We start from the raw sequence: 21,921 nt of genomic DNA, 5'->3' as shown, positions 1-21,921 counted from the left end.
TTGGGCTTGCCGATTAGAAGGTTGGAGGTTCGAATCCCTATGATGGTGTGAGCTCCCATTGCTCTGTCCCAGCTCCTGCCAACCTAGCAGTTCAAAAGCATGCTAGTGCAAGTAGATAAATAGGTACTGTTGCAGTGGGAAGGTAAACAGTGTTTCAGTGCGCTCTGGTTTCCATCATGGTGTTCTGTTGCGCCAGAAGTGGTTTAGTCATGCTGGCCACATGACCCGGAAAACGCCGGCTCCCTCAGCCTTTGACTGGGCTTAACCATCCAGGGGTCCTTTACCTTTACCTTTTACCTTTAGTCATTGTATACATTGATAGGATAGTGTAGATTCAGAAACTTCATGCTTCTTCATCAGGTGCTATTGGGAAGGAGAGATATGTAGAACATGAGGAGAAACACATTGTCATGGAATTGTAAAGTGGCATCTCGTGTCATAAATGTAAGCCAAGTGTGCCAATTCAGGAGGGGAAGCTATAAAAGCTGGGCAGGCATACCCAGTGATGTTTCAAGGTCACTTATGTGAAAATTCACATATGCTTGCACACTTAAGAGAGCAAAAATTATTAAATTTTGCGAAATGGTGGCAGATGATGACCTGCATCAGAAGTGGTTAACCAGTTCCAGTGGAAGAACAGTCAAAAGAGAGAGGTACTATTGTAATAACCTGCAGTTTTATAATAGTATATATTTAAAGAAGATGAATAAATGAGCAAATTAAGTTAATTTGGATGTGCAGAAAATATTAAAAATAAGTTTAAGAAACCACAGAAAGATGGGGAAGCAAGTCAAGTTTTGAAACGTTAAAATGATTATAAAATTATTTAAATGTATAAATTTAAAAATCATAAATAAAATATTTTTAAGGGGGGGGTACAATTAGGCTAGTGAAGAGCTAATCAAGGGGAGACATGATAGCAGTGTGCAAGTATCTGAAAGGCTGTCATACAGAAAGACTTTTTCTCTGTTACTCCAGAAGTCAGAAGTAATAGGTATGAGTTGCAAGGAGGGATATTTTAGCTAGACATTAGGAGGAACATCTTAATGATAAAAGCAGTTTGATGGTGTAGGTGATGGGCTGTCCTTGGCTGGAGCTACTCTAGCAGAAGCTAGTCAGCCATCTGCACAAATGCTGTAGATGCATCCTGATTGAGCAGGCAGATTAAATGACCTCCCAAACGTCTCCTATGTTTGTAGTCCAACCATAGGATACATACATATTTATATAAAGTGTGACCACTTTATATAAGAGAGACCATTTGGTGGAATGGTTAGAGTGCTGGACCAAGAACCCTGGGAGACCAGGGTTCAAATCCCCACTCAGCCATAAAGCTCGCTGGAAGACCTTGGGCCTGTCTCTTATTCTCAGCCTAAGCTAACTCACAGGGTTGTTGTGAGAATGGAATTGGGAGTAAGAGGGACCATGTACTCCTCACTGAGCTCCTTGGAAGAAAGGGAAGGGTATAAATGTAATAAATAAGTGTGAAGAGCATCTTTGCTGGTTCAAGCTGAAGATCTATCTAGCCCAGTGCTCTAACTGTGGTCAGTAAGATGTCTCTGAGCACTTAAAAGGAGAGCATGTTTGTGATAACAACTCCCTGTTTTATTACCCCCAGTGTCTGGTATTTAGCAGTATAATAACTCTGTACATGGGGCTTACTTTTGGGTAAGGGGTGGAAAACCTGTGACACTCCAGGTGTGGTTGGATTCTCACCAGCCCCTGACCACAGGGATGCTGGGAACTGTAGTTCACCAGCATCTAGATTGCTACCAGTTCCCCACCCCCCAGTTTAGCTATTCCGGCCAATAGCCAATGAGATATATCCTACCTGCATTGTCTAATCCTTTGTGGGGTTGGGGAAAATCTAATGGCCACGGAAATCATGGAAGTGAATTCCGTAAGTTGTGAATTGTGTGTGAAGAAAATGTCTTAATTTATTAAATTTATATCCCATCTTTCCTCCCTAAGGAGGGTAGGTCAGCTAATGCTTCAGAAGATGCAGGGGAGCCAATGCTATTTCTAGGCAGAGAACTATGATACAGGCACTGCCTTTTCCCCTTACCAGCAGAATAGAAGTGATAAACATCAGCAGCGGAAGTAGTGGAATATCACATTGCAGTTCCTTTTCCAAAATAGGACCATAGGAAAAGGGGCACTGGGGAAATAATGCTTTATAGAGGGAGGAGTATGTCAGAGGGCCCAGCAGTTCTTCCTGTTACATCTTAGTGACACTCCCTATTTGCAACTCTCTTCTCAACAAAATGGCAATCTCTTTGGTTGGTCCCCATCCAAATGAAGGTCACTCAAAGAGCATGCCAGTATTAGATGTTGCCTTCCTTTAAACAAGAGCAGCTATTGAATTTGACAAGTTGAATTTGACAGACAGTAAAATATAGGCACTGTAAAAGACATTAACATGCTCCCTGACAGGCTGACAACCTAATGAGTTGTTTATTGTGTCCCTGGAGCAATTAAAGGAATAGTAAATGAGGCTGTTTCTCCAAGCAACTGGGAAATCTGCAGATAGAAAAAAAACACCATCTTGTGGAGAACACATACACATCAGATAATTACCCATTTTTTAAAAAAGCACACAGGAAAGCGTAAAGTTTGAAGCATACATTTGTAGTATAAAGATAACACCACTCTTTGTTAGAGCCATAGTTAATTGCTCCCAATATTGTTGCCCCCTTCATGAGCTATGAATCCGAGGTCATTCAAAATAAATAAATCAGTGATGCACACAACAAAATTCATTCCACCTTTTGCCGTATTAAAGACTGCTTCCTTAAAGGTTCCGTAACATTTTTTTAAAGCAACAACTTTATATTCCTGCCACCTGAGATTCAACAGCAGAGGCAGCAACACAGCCCTGTTCTTGGCTAGCTAACCACCATTTCCTCGACCCCCAAATGATGCCAATTCTGTCTTTTTCCAGTGCATTTTCTTTTGTGTGAAGAGAACATGGCTGCCACCATATCTCTGTGGTGGCTGCTATATTTTTACCCCCAAATATACCCTAGAATGACCCTGCATTCAAGTCATTTGTGAGTCAAAATGCTTAGAGCAGACTTGTATTGTGACCTGTATGCCATGCCATGTGGCAGCAATATCATTTTAAAAGGCAAATAATTAAATATGTTTGAAGAAACTACCACAGCCATTAGGGCTGGCCCACCCATGAGACAAGGTGAGGTGACTGCCTCAGGCAGCAGGATCCACAGGGACTGCATATCCCAGTGTCCATATTTCTCCGCTGCTTCCCTCACCCCTTCTTTCCTGGTGTGGAGGGAGGTGTCATTTGGATTCTGTCTCAGGTGCCAAATTGTTTTGGGTGGTAAACGCCCTACTGCATTGGATGCTGCAACTAAGCGTGTTTGCACAGAGATGTGTTCCCTCCAAATACGTGTGTGTGTGTGTGTGTGTGTGTGTGTGTGCATATGTGTGTCTTTTATGTGTGTCTTTTACCATGTTAAAGTCTACAGATCTGGCATTTTATCTTATCTTTATGACAGCAAGCATTGTCGTAATGCTTGTCCCAGAGTCTGTGAATGACAATTCTGTATTCACTTTAAGCAAGAGGGTATGCTTGAGGATATGTATTAATGAAACAGAATTATGCTCCTTAAGGTGAAGCAGCTATTGATGAGACACATTTGTAAACTGTGGCCCCGGTTCAAAAATATCCTTGCACAGCAGTGGGCTACATGCCTACAGAAGTGTTTTAAGGGCAGGGGGGGAGAAGGGAAGAGAGTGTTGACATCAAGCTATGCTTCTGGGTAAAAAAACAACAACAACTCCCAGTGACAATTGGCCTGGGAGTTCTACCTTGTATTATTCTTCAGTTAGGATCATAGCTGCATTGCAGAGGTAGAAGCCTGTTTCAGATTGAGGGCTAGATTCCCATCTGGGGCAACCTTCTAGTGATCAGTGGCGAGTGCGTCTCCATGCTGCCTGGGGCTGGTATGTTTGTGCGCACTCCCGCATGCGCCAGGGATGGGGTGAAGCAAGATGAGGGACGGAGGACAATCAGAGCTCACCACGCCCGTCCAGCCCCTGCTGCCACTGGAGCAACACCCCAAGCATCTTGATTGTTGTGCCCTCCTCATGCCACCCTTCCTGGATCCAAGTCCTCACAAGGCTCACAGGAGGCTGGGATTGAAGGGAGCATGGTCACCACATACCTATACCGCCCTCCCCAAGCGACCTTGCAAGGCTCGGATCCGAAGAGGGTGGCACAAGAAGGGTGCAACAACCACATACCCCTCACCAGCAAAGGCAAGGCTGGTATTGAAGGATGCATAGCTGTCGGGTCACCACGCCGCCACCACTCCCAACAGCCTTGCAATCTGGGGAGGGTGGTGCCACCTGCCTGTGCGCGGGGGGGGGGGGGGAGCCCAGTCAGTTGACAGCACTGAGGGGGTGCAAAGCAGGTGCCCCCATGCTGGCACCCCTAGCATGGCCAAGCCTGGTGCTCCCCTCTGTGAGCATTGGTTCCTCTGACACCAGGAGAGGAGTGCTGGTCTGCGCCACACTGTGGGTGCCTGCGGGGGGGGGTCCCTGCTTCACGCCCCCTCAAAAATCCGCTCCCAGGGCCATGGCTCCTCTGGCACCTCCCACGCTATGCCACTGCTGGTGACCACATGTAGGGATGAATTAATCTGTCAATTTCAGTTCTCTGAGTTTCTCATTTGTCCAATCTTAAATTTAGTTCTTCAGATTCCAGCAGAGATTTGCAAAACATTTTAAATTCTTGTGAAAATTTGGCAGCGTATGAAATTTCTCCTAAAAAGCACATTTTTTTTGTATGCTGTATTGTTCGAACCTTTGGGAGAAAACTTCTCTAATATAATTTCACTAAAATGTGCACATTTCACCCCAATAGATGCATTTTTGTGCATATTCTTTGGCTGCTTTGCAAAATTTGGAGAAGTGTGAGTTTCAAAGGATTGTTGTGTTTCAGTTCATGCATTGGTTTAAGAAGTGCAAATTAGGCAATTTCTCATTAGCATGCAAACAAAATTGTATTTCTCCTCGGTCGCTAGCCACATGCATGGGGTGGGTGGAGCTGGAGGCAAAAGCAGGCAAAGCAACATGTTATACACACAGCTACATGCCTCTTCATCCAGGTAACCAAGGGGCATTCTCAAAGACACACCCCAGCCAGGCAGAAACTCAGTGAGCGTGTACACACATTGTTATGCAATGACAGTATCTAACAGCTGCAAACTATCCTCAGCTGAGACTGAGTTAGATTTCTTTTACCTAAATGCCACAATGCAGCCAAGCTGGTGTCCCCCAGATGTTTTGGACTACAGTAGCCATCAGTTGTGGTATCTGGAGCTGATGGGAGTTGTAGTCCAAAGCAACACTTGGAGGGCACCAGGTGGGCAAATACCATCCTTATGGGAAAAGACTTGCCATACATTGCTACATATGGAAGACTCTGGGAGAATCATTGTAGCAGTGGGAACATTTATAGTGATATGGGTCAGGCGTATAAACTGCTGTGGTGCTTCACTTTCATTAAAGCTCATGAATAAGATATTCTGAACGAGGCTATGGGACCAGTTACACACTGAGTTTTTTCTGTGTTCCCGAACAATTCACAGCCCTGCAATTCACAAACCAGAACTTTAGTGCTTCTGAGCTGTATCATAGATTTGCTATTCAGGGCTATTCAGAGTTCCTGAGTGACTTCATAGTTAGGCTATTAGGCAATTTTAGCTATTCAATATTCTTGAACTACATTCGTGGAATTCAACTACTATGAGTCATTTCTTTGTGTGCATTAGAACATCCTGCACTGCCTTGGGAACCCTTATATAAAGCAGAGGCATGGATTATTATTTAGTTGGGTTTAAAGTCTTCTTCTTCACTTTTCTTTTTGTGAGACTTTTCCTGCAGGACTCAGTGTTCGATTATTGGACCAAAAATAGTGATGGTGGGGTGCTAGAGATGTTTGGAGGTATTCGGTATTTGTGAATTCAGATACAAACTGACCTGATTCACACCCAGCAGACGAATGTGTAGATTAGAACACAGCTGCCTTTTGGATTTGCACTTCTCTTAATTTTGCAGTTCTCAGCTTAAAAAAACCCAAAAAACCTACCCCCAAATGCATTTTGAAAATGCATATATTGAGATAAGATTTGTCTAGAAATGGATGTGTGTTTTGAGATAAAATCCATTTAGAAATGTGCGTTTTGTGGGAAAATTCATTCAAAAAGATTCATGTAAATGTGGGTTTTGATATACATTTGAGGGCAGGTTTTTAATTTTTTTTTTACAGATTAATGCAGAAGTACGTCAGAAACTGGACTTACAATTGCACAAGTGGCATGGACTGGAAATATTCAGCCCTAGAGGAAATATTTATTTTTTGGAATCATATTTAGTATTGTTTCCCCTACTTGTTGTTGCTTTGCTGCCTATTTGATCATTGGATTATATAACTACATTATGTAACCACATGGATTTGGCTTCATTATGGCATCACTGAGTGCAAGTGATGTCAATGGTGCCACTTCAGAAAGTAAGTAAGGAAGAAAGTAAATGTACAGGTGGTCAATTTTGGATGATTCATTCAGAATGATTTTATTTCTTTAAATGTTCATAGTGGGTGAATATTTTTTATATATATTTCTCCTCATTTCACACATTATTCTGTGACTAAAACCCACCTACTGAGGGAGGGAGGGATATATATATATATATATATATATATATGCGCCACATTTGAAGCAAGTAACTTGCCATAGGTTGTGTGATATTAAGTTAGTGTTGAATGTGATAAGCAGTAACTGCATCCTGGTCTTAGGTGAAGCGATTACCATGGGGCATGTATCCATAGAAAGTCCACTTGCCTGCCAGCAGCATGTATGCAATATTACTTTCCATCAAGTGGGATTTTTCAACATACAGTTAGATATGACTCAAAGGGGTCAGGGAAATTCCAAATGAGAAATAGTTTTTTTGTTAATCCCAAGTACCCCAAAGTCTTCAACTGCATTACAATTAGTTCCTTGGGATCGATAGGAATCTCACATTTTGTCTGGAATCAGGACACCCTGGTTTTTAATTTTGTTTACTGAGTTATAATTTATCTTGAGATTGACATTCATGCTGCATGCTCTGTGCTCCAAACTGATATGAAAAGCAATATTAACTGAGTAGTTGTTTAAAAGGGGCAGTTGCCTGGAAACTGTGTGTGCGTGAGAGTGTGTGTGTGTGTGTGTGTGTGTGTGTATGAGAGAGATTTGGATACAATGCTAAACTCTGGTTTCATGGTAACTGAAGGAGTCTGCATGAACCTTGTGCTCCCAAGCTCCTCTCTCGAGACTCTTCCTCTAGTGTAGCCATGAGGAAGATTTCATTTGCTCCCACATTTGAACTAACCAGAGTTCCCCATTACATTAAAAATACACACATGTAAGGACATGAGAAGAGCCTTTGCTGGATCACCCCAAGGCCTATCTAGTCCAACATACAGCGGCCAAGCAGTTGCCTATCAGAAACCTTCAAGAAGGAACTGAGCACTACAGTACTCTTCCTACTTATGTATTCCAGCAACTGATGTTCAGAGACATACTGCAGTCATTAGGAGACATTGATAGCATTATTCCCAAAGCAGCCAAGCCATGGTCCATCAACAGAGAAAGTTGAGCAGACGCATAGAATCTCTGCCTTGCTTCCCTTTTATCCTTCCCACTCTTGATTGCTGCACCTGACGTTTGCTCCACTTGAGCAGCTGTGCCTCTCAACTAGATGAAGCAAATGATCCCTGAGCCTAATCTAGCTGCATGACCATAGCTTTCTCCCAGACCTAATGAGCCCCATGATCTCCACCTGGTCCACTAGTAAGCTGGGCTGTGTTCTCTTGCCTGCCTCAGTCTCCTGGAGTGCACTTTCTGCTGTTCCCAACTCCTCAAGAGCCTGCTGTGTCTGGTTCTGTTGTTGTGTCCATCTCCCCTGGCTTCCCTGAACTGCTGGCTGCCTCACGACGTCCTCTGGTGACTCGTGAGTATCTCTCAAGTTCCCAAACTCCCCTTCCCCATCTTCAGCTTGTGCCAGTGTGTACTAATCATGCCTACATCCATCGCCAGGATCCTCTTCCCCTTCCTTGGTGATGCCTAAATCTAATAACATCTAGAGGCCACAGGTTTCCCTCTCTTGGTTTAAACTAAACATGATTCCCCAAGTCCAGACATAACTGCTAGCTATTTTTAACTAGAAACTAGAAACCAATGCTTCTAGTCTCTTCTTCACAGCTGCTCTAGTGAAGGGGAGGGGAAGAGTTGGGAGCCTGAGCTCATGCGATTCATTCACATAATGCTAAACCATAGGTAAAGGTAAAGGGGCCCCTGACTGTTAGGTCCGGTTGCGGACGACTCTGGGGTTGTGGTGCTCATCTCACTTTATTGGCTGAGGGAGCCGGCGTACAGCTTCCAGGTCATGTGGCCAGCATGGCGAACCAGAGCAACGCACGTAAACGCTGTTTACCTTCCCGCCAGAGTGGTACTTATTTATCTACTTGCACTTTGATGTGCTTTCGAACTGCTAGGTTGGCAGGAGCAGGGACTGAGTAATGGGAGCTCACCCCATCATGGGGATTTGAACCGCCGACCTTCTGATTGGCAAGCCCTAGGCTTTGTGGTTTAACCCACAGCGCCACCTGCGTCCCTTAACCATAGCTTAGTCCTACATCCAACCCAGCCCAGAGAGTGGAAGCGAGCAAGTGAGTGAGGCATTAGCAACTTTCAAGTTTTTTTTCCAGATTGTCATAAAATATAAGATTCTTTATTGCTGGGAAACCAGAAGATTGTTTAAAGTAGTTCTATGATAATTATGGGGTGGGAGTTCCTTTATGCCATCAGCTTCTATCAAACAGTAATTGTAACTGTGATGATATGATTCAGTTGTGTGAAATGTCTACCCTGGATCAGCCATCATGGATCTAATAATAATAATAAAATTTATTATTTATACCCCGCCCATCTGGCTGGGTTTCCCCAGGCACTCTGGGCGGCTCCCAACAGAATATTAAATACACGATAAAACATCAAACATTAAAAACTTCCCTAAACAGGGCTGCCGTCAGATGTCTTCTGCAAGTCAGATTCTTATTTATTTCCTTGATATCTGGAGGGAGGGCGTTCCACAGGGTGGGTGCCACTACCGAGAAGGCCCTCTGCCTGGTTCCCTGTAACGTCACTTCTCACACCCATCAGAGTAGGCAGGTTTCTCAGAATGCTTAACCCTTGACTTGTTGAGTGGATTCTGTGAAGCAGCACTGCGAAAACAAGAGTGCAATTTTACACATGCCCGCTTAGAAGTATGTTCCATTGAGTTCAATCACATACTCCCAGGTAGGATTGCAGCCTATAGCGTTTTAAATATGAGGTTTTGTTTTTTAAAAAATACATTTCTAGATTCTATGGCTCGGCACATAAAACAGAAAGCAAAGCAGCAATATGGCTTCTACAATCCTGGTTATGAAAGCTGTAAACAAATAAGGAAAACGAGTGCTGTTGTAAACAAATACCGCTTGTGTGCTTCCCATAGGTATCTGGTTGGCTGCAGTGGGAATAGGATGCTGGACTAGATGGGTCACTGGCCTGGTCCAAGAGGCGTTTATTAGGCTCTGGTTTTTAAATAGCCAGTGTGCATTAAGTAGATACACAGGGAGGCCATTTTAAACTGGAAACATAGGAAGTTACCTTGTCAGACTTCTTGTCTATCTGCCCAAGTTATGCCTAATCTGGTCGTGGCTCTCCAAAGTCACAGGCAGAGGTCTTTTGCATCACATGAGCCTCTTTCGGTGGAGGTGCCCAGGACTGTATCTGGGATCTTCTTCACACAAAGCATTGCCACTCACCACCCCACACTTAAGTGGAGCAACTTCCCTCCCTCCCAAAAAAGCAGACCCCACCACTCCAAAGAAAGGAATAAAGAATATCAACAAGTTTATAACCTTGCAACTTGGGGGGTGGGAATTCCACCCCCCCCCCCCCAATATAAGAGAAAATGAAAGAGACGTGTTTTGCATACATCCTTCTTTTTTAGTGGTGCAGCAATAAAACTGCTAGGACATTTGCAAAGCTAAGCAGGGTCTGGTATGGTTTCATATTGGATGGGGCACTACATTCCTGCATTGCACAGGGTTGGACTAGATGACCCTCGGGGTTCCTTCACAATAACTTTTTAGGGTAGGGTGCTTTTATTCCTAGTTTAGAGTGTTTGTGTATTAGATCGTGTGATAGTATTTTTTAAAAATGAACTGTTGTTCTTAGCTGCCATTCCCATTGGAAGAGATTTGCACAACAGTTTGCTTTGCTGTCCATTAAAAAATGGGATGCATCCCTTGGAAAACTAGGTTATTTTTTGGTCCACAGCAGAGTCTGCTGCCCCATGTTGAATTAAGCCACACAGATTCAAGGAGCATGGGGGCTGCGGAGATGGGACACACAGCCACTGTGTAAATGTCTCCTTACTGCCAAAATATAAATGTCTGATTCAATATGTAGAAAATGCATGCTATCACAAGTCTTTGTAGTGTACACATAAAAAAAGAGAGAGCAACATTTGAAGTGGCTTGGCTGTTTTTCGTTTCAAGTGTGTGAAGTAGGAACTGAGATGGTTAAAGGCAGGGATCTTGATGTCAACATTTTGCTGATGCTTTAAATGTTATGAAGGCGCACAGTACGGGTCTGAAACATGTGTTGACTAAAACATGTATTAAAACGAATAGGATATGAGTTTTGCTGAGATCTTCTGAATCATCATTGCATTGTATACTGCTAGCCGCCAGAGGGCACCAGAGTATCAGTAGTGTTGCACCGAAGTCCTATTTCCTGCTGAGAGTAAGTCAAGGGGGGATTTAATTCACTGAAATATACATTCTGTTTTATAACATTGCTTCGGTTATTCCACTGCAGGAGAGTTATCACCACGGTGGTGCACCAGAGGATATTTCTCTCACTTACTGTCTGCCGCTCCTATGAGCTCAGTGGCAAGGACATATTTCCTGTTAAACCCTGTAAGGCCATAAGGGCTGGAACATGGTGATTCTAGAGCTGTGGTGAAATTGTGACAGACAAGTTAATTTCTTTGAAAAAGCTAAAGAGAACTCTTTGAGTTTTTCAGTCTAAAGCTGCACCAATACTTTTGGGTAACTGCCAGCAGTCCAGTGACCTGGCAGGGTCCAACTGCATGGAAACTGGCCTTGGTCCCCTCATACTGAGCAGGTAGGTCTAGGAGCTGCCATTTTCTTTTGTCATGAGGCTCTGGGAAATTTAGATGGTGGCTCCCATCTGGTGCTTGCTTAGAGAGTGCTGCCCCAGAAGCCCCTGGGCAAATGTTATAAACAGATCAGCTAAAAGCAGTGTGTGTTTAGGGACACCCAATTTCCATTGACCTTGGTGCAATTTATTGTTTGGATAAAATCTTCTTCTCCTCCTGTTCCTCCTCCTCCTCCTTCTTCTCCTCCAAATCATAGAATTGTAGAGTTGGAAAGCAACCCTGAGGATCATCTTTTCCAGGGTTGCACAACCTGCGGCCCTCCAGAGGTTGTTGGACTACACCTCCGATCATCCCTGATCACTGGCTATACTGGCAGGGGCTGATGGGAGTTGTAGTCCAGAAACATCTGGAGGGCCACAGGTTGTGCACCCCTAATCTAGTCCAACCTCCTGCAATGCAGGAATATGCAACTGTGTGGGGATCAAACCTGTAACCTGCTTCTGTTTCTGCTTCGGGCATTGAATCCCACAAAATTGCTTGTGCATGCTGTCTTTTTTAATAATCTTAAAGGAATAGTCTAGAGATCCTGTTATGTGGTTGTATGTATATGTATGACATGCTCTTACACATGCACATTTACAGGATTTTGAGTAGGCAAACAATATAAAGCAAGATCACAGCTTTTGTCAGAGGGCAAGTGTAGGCAGGACTGCAGCCTGACTATGGTGTTCAGCTACATAGCTGGTCCCATTCAGCATCCTCCAGGAACATCAGAGACACACTAAGAGCCCCTGCAGACTGGATTTTTCTGCAACAGGTAGTTGATGCAATAATAGTGCATTAGTGAGAGCCAGTGTGGTGTAGTGGTTAAGAGCAGTAGGCTCATAATCTGGGGAACCGGGTTCGCGTCTCTGCTCCTCCACATGCAGCTGCTGGGTGACCTTGGGCCAGTCACACTTCTCTGAAGTCTCTCAGCCCCACTCACCTCACAGAGTGTTTGTTGTGGGGGAGGAAGGGAAAGGAGAATGTTGGCCACTTTGAGACTCCTTAAAGGGAGTGAAAGGCAGGATATCAAATCCAAACTCTTCTTCTTCTAGTGATGGTTTTATGATGGACCATCCACAACTTAATTCTGCTTTGTAAGTTGTTCTGGGATGCTTCCCCAATGTTACAGCAATATTGCCACCGGGAGGGTCACTCTTGCTCTGCGGCATAACACAAGTGAGACAAAAAGCAATCCAGGACATTTGCGATGTACAAAGTTACAGGTTTTGAGCAGAGAGCTAGGGCACGTGCACTGATTGGAAACAAAGCAGCATGTCCCCCTTGAAACTTGGGCAGCCTCAAATATTATTCAAAAGTAGGGTTGTGTATAGCCTCCCCAATAACATCACGAGCTCGAATAATCATGAATGCAAAATAAAAGGGATGTCTGAATGGACCCTATCACTGCAGTGCTATGCATGTCTACTCAGGAGTAAGTCCAATGGGGCTCACTTCCAGGCGAGCGAGTATAGCATTGTAGCCTGAGGCTGACATTGCAACATGTTTAAGCATGTCCATCTTTCTTCAGAATGGGTAGTAGGGCTTGATTACCCAGCAACAGACAGACATTATTATTGTTTGTTAGACTGCATTTTATTAAATATTCCAGCTCATTCAGGATTCTCTAGCCCTCCTTTCAGAAGCACTACAAGCATGCCTCAGAGGTTAATGACAGGAAATTATTGTCATTACATTGGCCCTTCAGAGACACCACTGCATTATGTTCAGCGTATGAAAAAATGTGCTAAGGTGATTGCAGAAAGATGGATGGTTCTTTGTTTTTTTATTAGTCGTAGAGTTGGTCAGGGAGGGGGAATTGTCATAGTCTATAGAGACTTCATCTCTCTTTCCAGGCTCTCTATCTAGATGTGTAAGGGTCCAGAGTGTCCATTCCTGGCATTGGGTAATTGGTACAGATTGGGGATTCTGCTAGTTTACCGCCTGACTTGCTGCCCAGCTGTCTCCCTGCTTGAGCTGACACAGCTGGTTTCAGTGGTGGTGTTGAGGACTTCCAGACTGCTGGTGTTGGCGGACTTCAACATCCATGTTGAAATGGTTAGCTCTGGGGTGGCTCAGGACTTCATGAGGACCCTGGGGTTTCCCCAACATGCCATTGACCCAATTTACGTGGCAGGTCACACCTTGTTTTCTCAGCTGGGCAGAAGGTGACCTGAAAGTGGAGGATACTGACAAGTCCTTTGTCAGGGTCAAATCACTTCCTGGTGAAATTTAAGGTTTCAGCACCTTTCTCCCTCTGCAGAAGCAGAGGACCTATGAGGATGATCCCGCCCTTAGAGGCGCTGATGGATCTAATTGTTTTGCAAACAGCCCTTGGGGATTTCCCAGCGGATATGACATGCTCTGGTAACCTCCAGGTTAGATTACTGCAATGGGGCTGCCCTTGAAGATGGTTTGGAAACTTTAGCTGATGCAGCAAACTTGCCCACTAGGGCAGGGTGATTTGAGCATATTACACTGATCTTTGCCTGACTGTACTGACTACCACTTAGTTTCCAGGCCCAATTCAACATGCTGGATTTGACCACCTCTCCCCATATGATCTGAACCCTTCAATCATCATCTATGTGCCCCCTCCATGAGAAGTCCAGAAGGTGGCAACATGGGAACAGGGCTTTTCTGCCACCCATAATTTGAGAGCTATCCCCAGGGAGGCTTGCCTGGTGCCTTCATTACATATCTTTAGGTGCCAGACAAAAATGTTTCTCTATAACTAGGGCTTTGGCTGATTAAACATTCTATGGCTTTTAAAATATTTTCTTGTGGGAGGGAGGTTATTGAGGTGTTTTTGTGTGTGTTTTTAGTATTTCATATTCTAATTTTGTATTTTGATGTTGTGATGTGATCTTCGGATAAAGGGCAGTATACAAATAATAATAATAATAATAATAATAATAATAATAATAATAATAATAATAATAAATGGTGGGTGAAAGAAGCAACATGCAAAGAGAATACAAAGGAACAAACACCAGGCCCACTGCTTCCTTCAATAACAACAATAAAATATTGAAGCAGGAACCATAACTGCACCCCAAAAGGCACAGAGGCCACTTCGCTGGATTTTCTCGAGGTGATAATAAACAGTCAATAAAGTCTGTTTCCCAAAAAATTGGGCAGGACAATTATTTTTTAGAGGTTTGGTTATAATAAATTTAATAACCACTGTCTTAGGAAATTATACAAATTCACAGCTCAACTTACAGATCGATCCAGTGCAGCAAGAGTTGCTAATATGCTACCCTGGATGCTAGACTCCAGGCTGCAGCCAGAAAGGCCAGTGGCCAGGCAATTTTAGTCGAACAACTGGAGGGGACTGCATTGGCCACTCCTGCAGTACTAGATTGGAGTCATCTTCTGTGATTGTCTAGGTCCCAATCTCTCCCAAATGTTACCCGGACTGCGCTTGAAAGGGCTGTGGAAAACCGTACATTTAAGCAAAGGTAGTCCTTAACCAACAAGCAATTTTATAACTTGATTCCGTAGACCACAACAGTCAATAGGTGGTATTGAACTAAGTTTTATTCAGAATAGACCCATTGAAATTTTCTGGCCTAACTTAGTCATGTTCATTAATTTCTCCTCTCAGTAGTGGTTAGTTGAATGACACCCCATGAATTTAGCATGCTATTATTTCCCCCTATTTATTTTTTTTCCTGCCTCTTGGGATTTTCTAATGACAAAGGCCATAAATGTTGCCTTTAGCACCTTCAGGCATTCAGAGAAGACTTTTTACGTGCACATTTCCCAAAATAAATGTTGATCTAAATATAATAGTGCATTGGGGAGCGTTCATTACCACAGCTGGCTTGTCAGCAGAATCTGAGACCCCACGAAGGATGTATAAACACTAATATTTATATGCTCTTTATTGCTTTAAGTGCTGAGTGAATTAATTCTCACTGTGCTCCTGTGAGCAGTAGAAAGGAAAGGCACCACCTCATTCGTGGCCAAAGGTGCAGCAGCTGCTCAATTGTGCATGGCGGCAATATGTGATGGGACATAGGAGATTTATTTGCATAGTTTCCAGTGAAGAAGGTTTAGGGAAGGAGAGTGCGATAAACTAAGCTGGAATGTATTCCGGAGAGGAGGAGCCACTATTCAGTGGTAGAGTACCAGCTTTGCATGCAGAGAATCCAAAGTTCACTTCACAATGTCCAGTTAAAAGATCTCAAGTAAAAGACCTTTGCCTGAATGTCTGGAGAACCATTTTTAGTAGGCAGTACTGGCTTGATGGGCCAATGGACTGGTTCAACATAAGGCAGCTTCATATATTTATATTAGGTTATAAGGCCATGATAAGGGTTTTCATCCCTTGATTGCAGTCATTTGTAGGACCACAGATAGATGTTTTATACCAGGGTCAGACTGTCCTTTTAGCTTTCTGTTAGCTATGCTAGCACCAGCTCCTCAGAGTCTCTTGCATGACCTGTTTCCTGAGCTTTTATTTTGTTTCTTTTTCCCATTATGGAACTCAAGGTGGCACACATATGGGATGGGATTCTTTTGACAAGTCCCATCAGCACATGTCCTGCATTAAGGCACCTGCTTGCACAATGGGCTTTCCGTCTTCTCCTCCCCTGCCCCCCTTCCAGGAGAACCCCCAGAACAGCTTATAGTGGGTGGAGAGGGGGGTTTGTTCCATCTGGCAGTCTGCAATGTTTGTGCTGCTGGGACGTTTGCCATAGCACAGCATTGCATTCCACCCATGGTCCTCCATCCGGACATTGACTAGACCTAGTCTTGCTTGGCTTCAGCAAGTTCCTGGCCTCATATGCATTCAGCAGCTAACATACAAAGTCATAGGACCCACTTAGTGAATATATTATGTGATCAAGTCACTGTATGGTAGCAAGCAAGTTTCACGGTATACAAATCACTGAAATTATCCAGACAATACAAGTAGACAACAAAACCATTCTCCAGTCAATATAGGGAGATATCTCCAGGATTAAAACTTGGTTCAACAAATGGAGGATAGGTATGAATGGCAGCTAAAGGCCCCTTATCTCATCAGTCTTCTTGTTGGTCCCCCCCCCCCCATTTCAGAGGAGTATTGTTACTACGAAGCCTGAAAATGTATTAAAATGATATGATATGAAATGATTAATATTGGACCCCCTACACAATATAGTTGAAATACCATTGAATTCCATTGGATGGTCTCATAAATCTGACAGCAAACGTAGGATTTTCCAATGGAACTCAACAGTGTCATGCAGGTGGACTTCCACTCATATGATGATATGATGAGATTCCCCCTTCCTCTTCACCCTGCTGCAGCCCTCCTCCCCCACACACTGTGTACCTTTAGGAGCATAGGAAGCAGCCTTACACAGAGTCAGACCATTGGTCCATCAAGCTCAATATTATCTACACTAACTTTCAAAGGCTTGCTAGGATTTCAGATGGGATTTTCTCCTAGCCCTACCTGGAGATGCCAGGGATTGCCCCAACGAACTTCTGCGTGCAAGGCTGGTGCTTTACAACTGAACTACAGCCCTTCCTTGAGCTACAACCAATCACTGGTGGTTGCTAGCTATTCTCTTGGGTGCAGTTGTACTTTTCCCAATGGTCATGGCCTCAAAAATGACGAACATGTTCCAAAAGGCTTCTTGAGATCTTGAGATCTTTCCTAGTCTGTATTGGAAATGTTTTAAAACTTGTTTTTATTGCTTTATCACTTGTTGTTGGGCATCCATGACTCTTTGGGGAGGATGGGCAGGATATAAATTTAAACAAATGAATGTTCCACTTATCCAAATGCAAGTAAACAGTTACCTTTTAGAAGAGAGTATCTTACTTAAAGCTGTTCCTGTTTGTTTTGCTCTTCCAAAAATTTTTTTCGCGGAGAGTATAATTTTACAATGTTTTATATTTAGGGTGTGTGGAAGCCTGAGAATCCAGTTCCTCTCCCAGAAGTGTTAGTATAAAGAGCTGGTTTCTTTGGTGGCATTCACCAAACTGTTCAGTGCCAATACAAGCCCTTGAGAACCTGGTCTTGATAGACTTAAAGGTGTGAAAGCAATGGTTTGATCTTAACTGTAGTAAGGATGGGGGCAGACAGGAGCTCTAAATGCTTAATTTACACCAAAGCTGCTGACTCATCCACAGAAACACATGCACAATGAGCTTTCAGACTATTGAGGCATTAAAAGTGGTCTTTATCAACTGGTGCCTAATTAAGTTTGAATGTCTTTCCTAGTTGTTTCCTTCTTCATTTCTGCTTGGGTTAGGATGGGAGAGATGTTAGGTGTGATGCACTTGATACTAATTGGTTCAAGCCACCACATGTTTAGATAGGAAATGAACATCCAGATCATTTGCCATTCCACTCTCATGGCTCACATTTGCTTTGGCAGAAGTATCTGTCGATTCTGCTTATTCTAGCTGATGGGAAGGAAAATGAATTTGGTTTTCCCAGAGAAATCTACACTTCGTTTCATAGGAAGAATGGAATTGGCATCCAGTGAATGGGGCTTCTGAGCTGATGGGGGGTTTGATGAGGATTACTGCAGCCTTGTAAAGGATTGAAGCTAGGATCCTAAATGTTGATTTTCTAAAATCCTGATTTGAATGGTGCTTCCATCCCTCTTAAAGGGGTCATAGACCCCACATAAAAAGTGCAGATCCCAGCATGGCAAACATTATCCATCCAAATTCTGTACTCGTATTCCTTAGTCCTGATTGTTTTTCCTGGTCCTCTGGATTTCCTCTCTCTATAGTCCAGGCATAGGCAAACTCGGCCCTCCAGATATTTTGAGACTACAATTCCAATCATCCCTGACCACTGGTCCTGTTAGCTAGGAATGATAAGAGTTGTAGTCCCAAAACATCTGGAGGGCCGAGTTTGCCTATGCCTGCTATAGTCCTTCTGAGATTTTCAGGATACAGTTGCTACTCCGTCATGATTCTACTTCTTCTTTACCCAGGGCATGGAATTGACTCTGGAATCCTATGGAACAGTGTAACTCAGATGCCTTTGAAAGCAGTTTAGACAAGTTAATGGTATTTATAAGGCAATCAGTGAAGAGTAACCATGATGGCTGTGGTGCACATCCAGCACTGGGAATCAAAGTGGGGAGAGTCTTGTTGCACTCGGGTCCTGCTTCTGAGGCTTTTGCAAACTAAAAACAGCTCTTCAGAAGGCTCCCCCTTTGGTGGGCAGAACAACCAATGTGATTCTTACCTTTGTACAGTAGGCTGTATCCCATCAAAGCAAAATTCAGGGGTTTACACATTCACACATCCCTCCATCTTCCATCTATGTAAGCAAGAGGCATTATTGCATGCATGGACACATTCCAGCCAGGCAGAAGTATTGAATGAGAACATAGAGTGTGTCTTGGGTGTGAACAGTAGAATAAATTGCTTCATATGTTCACTTTTTCATAGATTTTTAGAGAGATTGGACAGGTATCTGTCAAGCAACCTTTTAGAGGGTGTCCTGTTTTATGGAAAGCATTTGGATGACTCAGGAAAAAGTCAGGCTGGTCCAGGGGCTGTTCCCTTGCCAGGAGTGGGCGGGGAGAGGCCCTTGGGAAATCTATGCTCTCTCTAGCCTGCTGGTCAACATGCTTCTGCTGTTTGACTTTAAGGGAATTCTCAAACAGGTGAATGTGGGATGTGGCAATTGTATGGATGTGACCAGCTGGCCATAGGTCATGAGCCATTGTGCAGGGAATTTCCACTGTGGCTACCACATGCCCAGTAATTGCCTGAAGAGTGGCAGAGAAGTGAAAAGAATAGAAGCATAATCGTGAAGCAGTGAGGTTTTAACTCAGAATTTGCCAGCTCTTTCAGGCCTGTGGGCACATTTCAGTGTGTAGAAACTATTGCAGGCACAAATACATACACAACAGCCAAGCACACACTGCAACCTATTATTCAGGCTACAATAGCATACTTATTTCAATCCTAATTTCAGCATGGAGAGGGAAACCTCAGGTTGCCATGGAAGGCCTCTATGGGAGGAGCATAGGAAATTGCATTCATACCTTGTGTTTTAACCCAACTCAGGAGCTCCGAGTTCCTTATTCTGGGACAGCAATTCCTTATGTCAGCCTAATTCTGTTGTTTGGCACAGGAAAATAATGAAGTTAAAGTTAGGTAAATGTGAAGGATTTTAACATTTCCTGTGTGCTCTTTCTTATTCTTTATGATGGAACAGTTGCTTCCTGTTTGCATGAACACACTCTCTTGATGCCAGCCTCTCCTGCCACCCTGCCAACACATTTGTAATAAAATAAAATAAAAAATCCAGGTCATTATAGCCTGAAACCACTTCTTCACTGAAATGAATCTTGCAGCGCAATGTATAAATTTGAATTTCAAATGAGTCCACAGAAGTTGCCTTGGGTTACTTTTTTTCCCTTGACAGTCTCTAAACCTACATCGGTCCCTCGGAATGTCACTGCAGACTCCACAGATTTGTCAGCATCCTCTGCTACCCCTGGGCTGACTAATGAGGCCAGGGAATCTGCTCTAAGGGCTCTTGACAGTTAATACAAAAGCCCCATGGCAGGGCTTTCAGAGACGGAAGAGTTAAGGATAGAGGCTGATCTGGGAGGAGGGAGGCAAGCCTGGGAATGTTAGTGAGGAATGCAGTGCCAAGACATTAGTGGTGGTGGTGATGGTAGTATTAAGTGGGTGGCTGAGCAGCTGTCATTTCACACCAGGCTCTCAGGTGTTTCTGTGACTCAAGTATGCTTGAGTTGCGGGTACTTTGAATGGCATGTCTCAGTGACTAAGAGTGCTTTCTGGCAGCAAGTAGGCAAGAGGGCCAAGGAATGATGACGTCACTGAAGTTTGCAGTGATCCAATTCAGTATACAGGTTTGTCAGCTTTCTTAAAGCATGCTGCTATTCTGAAGAGGGCACTCTCCTGCAATAGTTGTTCTCCAGTTAGGTTTTTAATGTGGTTCTGGGGAACTCCTATTGGATGCCCTGGCCTTTGGTCTATATGGTGTCCCTCGGGGTTCTGTCCTGTTCCCCATGGTAGCTAACATTTATATCAAACTGTTGGAAGAGGTTGTCTGGAGTTTTGGGCTTTGGTGCCACCACTATATGGATGACACCAAACTCTGCTTTCCCCCCCTTTCCATCTAAATCTGAGGGAGCTGTTTTGGTGCTAAACCAGAGGCTGGTGTCAGTAATGGACTGGATGAAAGTGAACAAATTGAAGCGTAAACCAGACAAGACAGAGGAGGCGCTCCTGGTCAGTAAAAAGGTCAACCAAGGGATAGGGATTCAACATGTGCTGGATGGAGTTACACTCTCACTGAAGATTCAGGTTCACAGTAGGGTGTGGATTCATCCCTGAGCCTAAATGCCCAGGTTTCAGCTTTGGCCAGGAATGTGTTTGCACGTTTAAAACTGGTGTGCCAGCCGAGCCCATTCCTGGGATGTCCAATCTGGACGCAGTGAAACATCCTATTTGGATCACTGCCAAACACTCTGTGTTGGCCTGCCTTTGGAAAGTTCAGAAACTTAAATGGGTCCAAGATGTTACAGCCAGAATGCTAACTAAAGCAGGTTACATTGAGAACAGAAACCCCCTGCTACAACAGCTTCATTGGCTACTGGTCCATTTCAAAGGCTAGTTATGACCTTCAAAACCCAATATGACTTGGGTCCAGGCTATCTGAAAGGCTGTATATTCCTATATAAGCCTGCCTGGGCTGCAAGCTGCCTTGGCTCCTGTACCGGCAGAAAGTTGGAAAATGAATGAGTGAATGAATGAATACATACATACATACATACATACATGCATACATACAATCGTCCTTTCTGCCTCCATTAAACAGGTACATTTAAAGTCAAATGAATGAACTCAGTCTTAACTTAAGCTTCTGGTAGAATCATAGAATCATAGAGTTGGAAGAGACCACAAGGGCCATCGAGTCCAACCCCCTGCCAAGAGCAACAAGATAATGGGTTTTGAAAATGCTCTTTTAAAAAAAGATTTGTTTAAAAACAGTTTGAAGAGCTAATAAAAATAACAAGAGGGAAAACATCCAGATAAGCCTAGATTGCTTCCCTAACCAAGCCAATTACTCACCAATTTTCATTTCTCCGTTTAACTTTCAGGTCTATTTGCACCTTTCTCCTGGCTTTTTTATTCTGTGGTGTGCCATCTGTGCTCCCAAATACTACCACTTATGAAGTATTCAACTAATATTTTCGCTTCCAGTCACCCCCCCCCCCGGCCAAAGGCTAGTACAGTGTTCTGTTGCATTTTCCTCCTCCACCCCCAACTTGTTAAGCTTTCCTTTTTCTCCCTTAAGACCCTTGGCTTCATTTTCCTTTAGCAACCAGATCCCTGGGCTGAACCTTGTGGTCAGAACAATCACTATAACCAAAACCAAACATCTTATCAACAAAGCAGAACACAAAATGGACAAACAGTTGCAACTTTAAAGGAATTCTTCCTCCTACAATCTGGAAGGCTACAACCTGAATGAATGAATTTATTATTTCAGTCACAGACCAGTTCCAGCTCACATATAATATCAAGGAAGTCATAAAACACGATAGGGATACATTTGAATTTGCAATTAGGTATAACAGGGATAATACAGATATAGCAACAGTTAAAAAATATATAAATTAAAAC

General features: G+C 43.5%; 1 protein-coding gene and 1 long non-coding RNA gene across 25 annotated transcripts in view; both read left to right on the top strand.

The window, feature by feature from the left end:
- LOC308459343 overlaps nt 1-19,536 on the top strand; it is a 57,011-nt gene extending 37,475 nt beyond the window's left edge. Inside the window, exon 4 of the long non-coding RNA XR_013978018.1 lies at nt 19,478-19,536. This is a non-coding gene — a long non-coding RNA (uncharacterized lncRNA). The remainder of the gene's footprint in view (nt 1-19,477) is intronic.
- The window catches only part of NRXN3 (neurexin 3), a 1,227,884-nt gene that overhangs the window by 519,334 nt on the left and 686,629 nt on the right, over nt 1-21,921 (top strand). The gene's annotated exons all lie outside the window — the stretch shown is intronic.

The sequence above is a fragment of the Podarcis pityusensis genome (genome assembly GCF_964106645.2).
Source record: "Podarcis pityusensis genome assembly, chromosome: 1".
In the NCBI taxonomy this organism is placed as follows: Eukaryota; Metazoa; Chordata; class Lepidosauria; order Squamata; family Lacertidae; genus Podarcis; species Podarcis pityusensis.
The sequence above is the reverse complement of the archived record's forward strand: the minus strand, read 5'-3'. Positions and strand labels throughout refer to the sequence as shown.